This window comes from Metopolophium dirhodum, unplaced genomic scaffold (assembly GCF_019925205.1).
Source record: "Metopolophium dirhodum isolate CAU unplaced genomic scaffold, ASM1992520v1 scaffold10, whole genome shotgun sequence".
In the NCBI taxonomy this organism is placed as follows: Eukaryota; Metazoa; Arthropoda; class Insecta; order Hemiptera; family Aphididae; genus Metopolophium; species Metopolophium dirhodum.
In genome coordinates, this window is record NW_026869897.1 from 82,628 (window position 1) to 92,627 (window position 10,000).

Below are 10,000 nucleotides of genomic sequence, written 5' to 3' on the forward strand. Positions count from 1 at the left end.
CGAGTTCATTCTGGTTACCCAGACGAGACAAAAGAGCCCCGAACACTAGGGAGCGGGTTCCGCGTCGGGTTCCGGAATACGAACCGGATTCCCTCTCGCCCCAAGGGCGATTCGAAAACGCCTTCGCCCGTGGTACGAGGATCTCTCCCCCGGGCTTAGGATCGACTGACTCTTGGACAACGGCTGTTCACAAGAAACCCTTCTCCACGGCAGCCCCCGAGGGCCCCTCTCGAGTATTTGCTACTACCACAAGATCTGCACCGACGGCGGCTCCAGGCGGTCTCGCGACCTGCCCCTTCGACGCACACCGCCGCGCCATCCTACTCGTCGAGGCTTGCCGGGACCGACCGCCGCGAGCGACGACCGGCCCCACTATGCCGTCGACGGCCGAGTATAGGCACGACGCTCCAGCGCCATCCATTTTCAGAGCTAGTTGCTTCGGCAGGTGAGTTGTTACACACTCCTTAGCGGATTCCGACTTCCATGGCCACCGTCCTGCTGTCATCAGCAACCAACGCCTTTCATGGTCTCTGAATACGCGTCGATTTCGGCGCCTTAACTCGGCGTTCGGTTCATCCCGCAGCGCCAGTTCTGCTTACCAAAAATGGCCCACTAAGCGCCTAGGGTTCCGTCGCCGGCTTCGCACGCGGTTCACGCGGTGTACCAGGTAAAGCCGGCGATCTCACCCATTTATAGTTTGAGAATAGGTTGAGGTCGTTTCGGCCCCAATGTCCTCTAATCATTCGCTTTACGTATGAGACATCCTCCGTGTTACGAGCGTGTTGTTACCCCGCGCCGTACAGCGCGGAGTCCCACCGGCGTCCGTACGCCCGCGAACGGGCGGGACACATCGGCGCCAGCTATCCTGAGGGAAACTTCGGATGGAACCAGCTACTAGATGGTTCGATTAGTCTTTCGCCCCTATACCCAGCTCAGACGATCGATTTTGCACGTCAGAATCGCTGCGGACCTCCATCAGGGTTTCCCCTGACTTCATCCTGGCCAGGCATAGTTCACCATCTTTCGGGTACCAACGTGTGCGCTAAGGGTGCGCCCTCGGACGGCCGAAGCCGACCTGGCGAAGACGCCCCCGGACTGCGACCAGCGCGACTTTGAACGCCGGTGGGTTCGGTCGCTAGGCCATCGTCCGCACCGTAAACGGTTCACTTTCATTGCGCCAAACGTGGTTTTTCGTAAGATCACCGTTGACCTCGCGCACACGTTAGACCTCCTTGGTCCGTGTTTCAAGACGGGTCGGAAAGTAGCCCGAAATCGTCGCCGACCGACGGGACCCCGCCTGCGACGGGGCCGCGTCGACGGTTCTTGCCGTCGGGCGAGCCGACCAGGAGCACCAGGGTTCGGCGCGAACGGTCACGCCGAAACGCAACCGCCGCGACGAACGCCACCCAAGCCCTTCGGCCGGCGCCCAACGGTCGCGACGTCCGCTAACCGAGCGAAAGATCCGGCCGGCGGTTAGACCGACCGTGAATTCGCCCGGCGGGGACTCGCGGGCTCTGTCCGTTTACACCCCGAACAGTTTCACGTTCTTATGAACTCTCTCTTCAAAGTTCTTTTCAACTTTCCCTCACGGTACTTGTAAACTATCGGTCTCGTGGCCGTATTTAGCCTTAGATGGAGTTTACCACCAACTTCGGGCTGCACTCTCAAGCAACCCGACTCGAAGGCGCGGTCCGATCCCGGAACGCTGTGACGGCCTCTACTGGCCTGGCACCATCTGCGGGCCATGGCCCCCGTTCAAGGGAGACTTGGACCGTCACGTGCGCCCCGGCCAACGAGGCCGGCCCGTACGCCACAACTCCATAGGTGCCGCGACACAAAAGTGCGCGGCGGGATTCGGCGATGGGCTTTTCTCCCTGTTCGCTCGCCGCTACTAAGGGAATCACGGTTGTTTTCTTTTCCTCCGCTTATTAATATGCTTAAATCCGGCGGGTAGTCCCGCCTGATCTGAGGTCGGAACGTATCGGTTTTTTTTTTTTTAAATTACACGGCAGCCTGCGGTCCGCGCTCCCCGACGGTGACCGTCCGCGTCCGCGTCTCGGAAGCCGGAGAGGTCCGTGGACTCTCAGCCGACCCGGCCCGCGCTCGCGCGGCGGGCGGACGGGGACGTGCCGTTTGACGACGCGAGAACCCGTGACTGTTTGCCGTCACAACTTGGGCGGACGACCGGAGGCGGCCGCGCGAGCGCGGTTTTCCACGGTCGAACCGCCAATCTCGCACCACCGGAGCGGCCGACGGGCGGGCGGACAGTCCCCGGGAGGACTGCCGCCGCCGTCGGACGCCTGCCGGCGGCGCATCGGTCTGGCCGAGTATCCGGTATACGACCCTCAGACAGGCGTGGCCCGGGACCCGCGGGCTCCGAGGCCGCAATGTGCGTTCGACTGGTCGATGTTCGTATAACCTGCGGATTACACGACGACGCGCAGATAGCTGCGGTCTTCATCGATCCACGAGCCAAGTGATCCGCTGTTCGGGGTCGGGTGTTTTTTTTTGTCGACGAAACTTCTACCGGCCACGCGCCGTGCGCGGACGCACGGCGGGGCCCGTATGGTCTTTCGACGTTAACCATCTTTCGGTCGACGCTCGGTCGGGGGTCGCGGCGCGCGGGCGGTCGGCGAGCTAGTCGCGAGCGCACGCGGCCACGGGGTCGGATTAGGCGCGCGCGAGACCGGCAAGTGCTGCCGGTACCGCGGGCCCGTCTCTAATGATCCTTCCGCAGGTTCACCTACGGAAACCTTGTTACGACTTTTACTTCCTCTAAAACGGCCGATTTCGGTCATCTTCGCGATCGCGCGACGACCCAGCCCCCGAGGGGGCCGAATAACGCGCGTCCACTCCGAAGACCTCAATGCGACCGTTCAATCGGTAGTAGCGACGGGCGGTGTGTACAAAGGGCAGGGACGTAATCAACGCGAGCTGATGACTCGCGCTTACTGGGAATTCTCGTTCACGTGGAAAAATTGCAAGCCACGATCCCTAAGCACGAAGGAGGTTCAGCGGGTTACCCGGAAGCCTGTCGGCCCAGGAATGTTAACACACGCTGATTCCTTCAGTGTAGCGCGCGTGCGGCCCAGAACATCTAAGGGCATCACAGACCTGTTATCGCTCAGTCTCGTGCGGCTATTTTCGTCCGCCGCCTGTCCCTCTAAGAAGAGTTTAAGCTCCTGGGAGCCGGCGGTAGCCCTAGTAACGTATCGTGATCCGCCGGCGACGGCCGCGAACACGGCGCGCTTCACCACGGAGCCCGACGCACGACGGACGCGCGCCGACCGGAGGTTGCCCCCCGGCCGACACACGCCCCGCCGCACGCCGGGGACGCGGATGGCGCGGCCGCGCTCGACGACCGCCGTGGACGACGGGCGAACGCGTTCGGGGATACCGGGCCGAGCCGACGGGTACGCGAACACGAACGGCCGAAACCGCCCGCGCCGCGCACCACGCCGACCCGGGGTTACCCGCCTAGTTAGCAGGACAGAGTCTCGTTCGTTATCGGAATTAACCAGACAGATCGCTCCACCAACTAAGAACGGCCATGCACCACCACCCACCGAATCAAGAAAGAGCTCTCAATCTGTCAATCTTTCCGGTGTCCGGGCCTGGTGAGGTTTCCCGTGTTGAGTCAAATTAAGCCGCAGGCTCCACTCCTGGTGGTGCCCTTCCGTCAATTCCTTTAAGTTTCAACTTTGCAATCATACTTCCCCCCGGAACCGAAAAGCTTCGGTTTCCCGGAAGCTGCCCGCCGGGTCGTTAATGAAACGCCGGCGGATCGCTAGCTGGCATCGTTTACAGTTAGAACTAGGGCGGTATCTGATCGCCTTCGAACCTCTAACTTTCGTTCTTGATCATACGAGAACGTACTTGGCAAATGCTTTCGCGTCAGTTCGTCTCGAGACGATCCAAGAATTTCACCTCTAACGTCTCGGTACGAATGCCCCCGCCCGTCTCTGTTGATCATTACCTCCGGTCCCGAAAACCGGCCCGGCGGGACGCGCGGGCGACTGGCGCCCGCGGCCCGGCGGCCCCGCGCACGGAAACGCCCCGGAGGGCGATTTCGCGCGCCCGCGAAGGGGCGAGATGCGCGGGACCGAGGTCTTGTTCCATTATTCCATGCGACAGTATTCAGGGCCTTTTGACGAGACGGCCGTGAAGCCGCCCCGCCAGATTTGAGCCTGCTTTGAGCACTCTAATTTGTTCAAAGTAAACGTGTCGGCCCGCCGACGGCAATCGGTGAAGATCACCGCGCAGCAAGATTGGAGTAGGCGGCCGCCGTCGTCGAACCCCGACCGGCCGCGCGACGCGTGGCCGCGCGGCGCGCCGGAAGCCCGAGACACGTGTCCGCCTGCCGACAATACGTCCGGCCGACGTGCCGGTAACTAACACCCCGAGACGGCTGACGAGCGCGACGACGACCGCGCCGACGGGACACGTGGTCCCGCGACACGGCCGGCCGCGACACGACGGACCGCCAGGGTGGTCCGGCACCGCCCAGACACAGATCCGACTACGAGCTTTTTAACCGCAACAACTTTAATATACGCTATTGGAGCTGGAATTACCGCGGCTGCTGGCACCAGACTTGCCCTCCAATTGATCCTCGTTTAAAGGTTTTAAAGTGTTCTCATTCCGATTACGGGGCCTCGGATGAGTCCCGTATCGTTATTTTTCGTCACTACCTCCCCGTTCCGGGAGTGGGTAATTTGCGCGCCTGCTGCCTTCCTTGGATGTGGTAGCCGTTTCTCAGGCTCCCTCTCCGGAATCGAACCCTGATTCCCCGTTACCCGTTACCACCACGGTAGGCATGGAACCTACCGTCGACAGTTGATAAGGCAGACATTTGAAAGATGCGTCGCCGGTACGGAGACCGTGCGATCAGCTCGAAGTTATTCAGAGTCACCAGGTCTTTGCGCGGGCCGCGATCGGGACGCGCACGAAGCGCGCCGCGACGGGCCGGTTTTGATCTAATAAAAGCGTTCCTCCCGCGAGCGACGCCCGAGGGCGCCGCGACGGTCGGAACTCTGTCGGCATGTATTAGCTCTAGAATTACCACAGTTATCCAAGTAACTTGGGTACGATCTAAGGAACCACAACTGATTTAATGAGCCTTTCGCGGTTTCACCTTAATGCGGCTTGCACTGAGACATGCATGGCTTAATCTTTGAGACAAGCATATGACTACTGGCAGGATCAACCAGGGATCTCGGTTTTACAACAACTGCGTCCCGTGACGGATCCCCGCGGCGACGCCGACCAAGGGGCGACGACGACGCGGACACTCGTCTCGGGACGCGTGCGTCCGAGCGCCGGTCCGCCCGTGGGCGAGCCGACGCCGAGGAAGGTCGAAACGACCGTGACCGGTATACGGTCACGGCGCACGACCGACCGCGGTTCGAGTGGGATACGTGCGCGGACGGGCGCCCGTAAACCGCGCGCTTCGGTCGACGCGAGCGCCGCACTGAGCACCCGCAGAACGCGGGGCGACTGCGGCGGCGGTCGCGTGCGGTAGACCGAACACACGCGGAGAGCGAGCGCTCGCCCGACGCGACGTGACCCGTGCGTTGACGAGAGTCGGGGTTAGCGCGTACGCCGTCCGTTTTCAGCGGACGGAGAATTACCGCGCTAGCGCCTCTCGCCAGGTTTATAACGGCCCCCAGCCGAGATCGTGGGGGAAGCCGGGACGCGACGCGAAGTCCGTCGTCCCGGGGCTTCGCCCCGGCGACCGCCGGGCACGGCGACGATGGCCGGCCGCGGCGGGAATGTTTTGGCGTCGAGAGCTCGTAACTTGCGGAACGGTAACGGGAGTCGTCATCGATTTTTGAAAAAAACGATTTGCGCGTCGGAGGCCCACCGGAAGGCGGGCCTGCGACGCCGGTTGAGTTTTGCCACTCGGCGTGCGAGATGGGTCGGTCGCCGAAACTTGGACGGATACCATCGAAGGGCACTGGATTGCTGACCATTCCGAAGACTGGGGCAGACCGGTGCGCGGCGATGGACGCGTCGGCTTCGGCGTCGCCCGTGGCTTTGCTGTCGTACGTGATTGGCGATCGGACGCCGGCGGAACGCCGACGACCGAGTCGCTCACAAATTTACAAAATCTCGAGTTTCACAATGTGCGACGGGGGTATTCACGCGTAGTGGTACACCCGAGTCGAAGGAACTTCGCCATCACCGTGCGTAGCGGTTAGCCGAGAATCGAAAATCCGTCAATCACCGTGCGTAGCGGTTAGGCGAAAATCACAAAATCCGTGCGTAGCGGTACGGCCGCGGATAAAGGATTACCGATTTAAATGTCGCGGACACCGGTGTCCTATAGTACTCGGAACGTACGACGTGAACACGTCTCGGGTACGTCGAGATCGAACCAACGGTTAACGAGTTATTGCACACGGAAAAACTACGTTCGAAAAGTTGAATTCGAAATCGTGTCGACGGACATCGCCGGGGCTGCCGTCATGTGCACCACCCCGGCACCGACGAATAACCGAGGACGTCGAGTGAAAAAAAAAAATCGAATTTTCACACACGGTGGTCCGTGCGACGAGACGGTACGGCGGGCGCGCAGCTCGGCGACGGTAATCACCCCTGTAACGTCGCGGTCAGCGCAGAAATTCTACGCGGTAAAGGTTTTCGGCAAAGGGGGATATCCCTGGACAACGACTCTGCGGTCTGCCCGTGATGAACGGTACGGTCGATGTCACCGGCAAACCGTGAAAACGGTTGACCGAGACCCCCGCCGTCGGAATACAGTCAATCACAGTGCGTAGCGGTTAAGCGAAAATCAAATATCGGTCTATCTCCGTGCGTAGCGGTACGGCCGCGGATAAAGGATTACCGATTTAAATGTCGCGGACACCGGTGTCCTATAGTACTCGGAACGTACGACGTGAACACGTCTCGGGTACGTCGAGATCGAACCAACGGTTAACGAGTTATTGCACACGGAAAAACTACGTTCGAAAAGTTGAATTCGAAATCGTGTCGACGGACATCGCCGGGGCTGCCGTCATGTGCACCACCCCGGCACCGACGAATAACCGAGGACGTCGAGTGAAAAAAAAAAAATCGAATTTTCACACGCGGTGGTTCGGACACGGTCACGGGGACGCCGCCGCGCACCAAGGGGCGACTCCGCGCCTCGCCCGTCGAGGAAAAATATTTCCGCGTACGGCACTCCGAGTCCGCGGGACGTAATAATTCTTTACGTTAGTCCACCTCGCACCCGTCGAACGCCGACCAGACAAAAATCGGCAATCGATGAAGGGCACAGTGTCCACGGATCCGGTCACGGGGACGCCGCCGCGCACCAAGGGCGACTCCGCGCCTCGCCCGTCGAAGAAAAATTTTTCCGCGTTCGGCACTCCGAGTCCGCGGGACGTAATAATTCTTTACGTTAGTCCATCTCGCACCCGTCGAACGCCGACCAGACAAAAATCGGCAATCGATGAAGGGCACAGTGTCCCACGGATCCGGTCACGGGGACGCCGCCGCGCACCAAGGGCGACTCCGCGCCTCGCCCGTCGATGAAAAATATTTCCGCGTACGGCACTCCGAGTCCGCGGGACGTAATAATTCTTTACGTTAGTCCACCTCGCACCCGTCGAACGCCGACCAGACAAAAATCGGCAATCGATGAAGGGCACAGTGTCCACGGATCCGGTCACGGGGACGCCGCCGCGCACCAAGGGCGACTCCGCGCCTCGCCCGTCGAGGAAAAATATTTCCGCGTACGGCACTCCGAGTCCGCGGGACGTGCTCGCCGAATGCCCGCACCGAATAATACCGGTAAACCACATCCACTTGCCGTATTAATATTTTACGTTAGTCCACCTCGCACCCGTCGAACGCCGACCAGACAAAAATCGGCAATCGATGAAGGGCACAGTGTCCACGGATCCGGTCACGGGGACGCCGCCGCGCACCAAGGGCGACTCCGCGCCTCGCCCGTCGATGAAAAATATTTCCGCGTACGGCACTCCGAGTCCGCGGGACGTAATAATTCTTTACGTTAGTCCACCTCGCACCCGTCGAACGCCGACCAGACAAAAATCGGCAATCGATGAAGGGCACAGTGTCCACGGATCCGGTCACGGGGACGCCGCCGCGCACCAAGGGCGACTCCGCGCCTCGCCCGTCGATGAAAAATATTTCCGCGTACGGCACTCCGAGTCCGCGGGACGTAATAATTCTTTACGTTAGTCCACCTCGCACCCGTCGAACGCCGACCAGACAAAAATCGGCAATCGATGAAGGGCACAGTGTCCACGGATCCGGTCACGGGGACGCCGCCGCGCACCAAGGGCGACTCCGCGCCTCGCCCGTCGATGAAAAATATTTCCGCGTACGGCACTCCGAGTCCGCGGGACGTGCTCGCCGAATGCCCGCACCGAATAATACCGGTAAACCACATCCACTTGCTGTAATAACTTTTTCCATCAACCGAACAATCTTATTCGGCCAAATCACACGTGCTAGCGCGTAGTAGGAAGAGGCGACTCCGCGCCTCGCCCGTCGATGAAAAATATTTCCGCGTACGGCACTCCGAGTCCGCGGGACGTAATAATTCTTTACCGTTAGTCCACCTCGCACCCGTCGAACGCCGACCAGACAAAAATCGGCAATCGATGAAGGGCACAGTGTCCCACGGATCCGGTCACGGGGACGCCGCGCGCACCAAGGGCGACTCCGCGCCTCGCCCGTCGAGGAAAAATATTTCCGCGTACGGCACTCCGAGTCCGCGGGACGTAATAATTCTTTACGTTAGTCCACCTCGCACCCGTCGAACGCCGACCAGACAAAAATCGGCAATCGATGAAGGGCACAGTGTCCACGGATCCGGTCACGGGGACGCCGCCGCGCACCAAGGGCGACTCCGCGCCTCGCCCGTCGAAGAAAAATTTTTCCGCGTTCGGCACTCCGAGTCCGCGGGACGTAATAATTCTTTACGTTAGTCCATCTCGCACCCGTCGAACGCCGACCAGACAAAAATCGGCAATCGATGAAGGGCACAGTGTCCACGGATCCGGGTCACGGGGACGCCGCCGCGCACCAAGGGCGACTCCGCGCCTCGCCCGTCGATGAAAAATATTTCCGCGTACGGCACTCCGAGTCCGCGGGACGTAATAATTCTTTACGTTAGTCCACCTCGCACCCGTCGAACGCCGACCAGACAAAAAATCGGCAATCGATGAAGGGCACAGTGTCCACGGATCCGGTCACGGGGACGCCGCCGCGCACCAAGGGCGACTCCGCGCCTCGCCCGTCGAGGAAAAATATTTCCGCGTACGGCACTCCGAGTCCGCGGGGACGTGCTCGCCGAATGCCCGCACCGAATAATACCGGTAAACCACATCCACTTGCTGTAATAACTTTTTCCATCAACCGAACAATCTTCGGCCAAATCACACGTGCTAGCGCGTAGTAGGAAGGCAGATAAATTTAAAAAAAAAAAAGTCGGTCCGTCGGTCCAGGCGACCGCGCGTGAAAAATAATTATCTCAAATAAATCCTATGTCGCTGCGTAGTAGGTACGGCCACACGGAATTGAAAAAAAAAATTGCGTCTGCCGGGCGACGAACCGCGGCCGAGGGGCAGTCGTCGGTCCGTCGGTCCAGGCGACCGCGCGTGAAAAATAATTATCTCAAATAAATCCTATGTCGCTGCGTAGTGGTACGGCCACACGGAATTGAAAAAAAAATTGCGTCTGCCGGGCGACGAACCGCGGCCGAGGGGCAGTCGTCGGTCCGTCGGTCCAGGGCGACCGCGCGTGAAAAATAATTATCTCAAATAAATCCTATGTCGCTGCGTAGTGGTACGGCCACACGGAATTGAAAAAAAAATTGCGTCTGCCGGGCGACGAACCGCGGCCGAGGGGCAGTCGTCGGTCCGTCGGTCCAGGCGACCGCGCGTGAAAAATAATTATCTCAAATAAATCCTATGTCGCTGCGTAGTGGTACGGCCACACGGAATTGAAAAAAAAATTGCGTCTG

At 60.0% G+C, this 10,000-nt stretch overlaps 2 non-coding genes across 2 annotated transcripts in view; both read right to left on the reverse strand.

The window, feature by feature from the left end:
* LOC132953301 (large subunit ribosomal RNA) overlaps positions 1-1,974 on the reverse strand; it is a 4,205-nt gene extending 2,231 nt beyond the window's left edge. The window contains exon 1 of the ribosomal RNA XR_009665570.1: positions 1-1,974. This exon is cut by the window's left edge and continues 2,231 nt beyond it. This is a non-coding gene — a ribosomal RNA (large subunit ribosomal RNA).
* A 365-nt stretch (positions 1,975-2,339) lies between these two features.
* On the reverse strand, positions 2,340-2,496 carry LOC132953294 (5.8S ribosomal RNA). The gene has a single exon (XR_009665565.1). It is a non-coding gene; the product is annotated as a 5.8S ribosomal RNA (ribosomal RNA).
* Between the last annotated feature and the right edge of the window lie 7,504 nt (positions 2,497-10,000).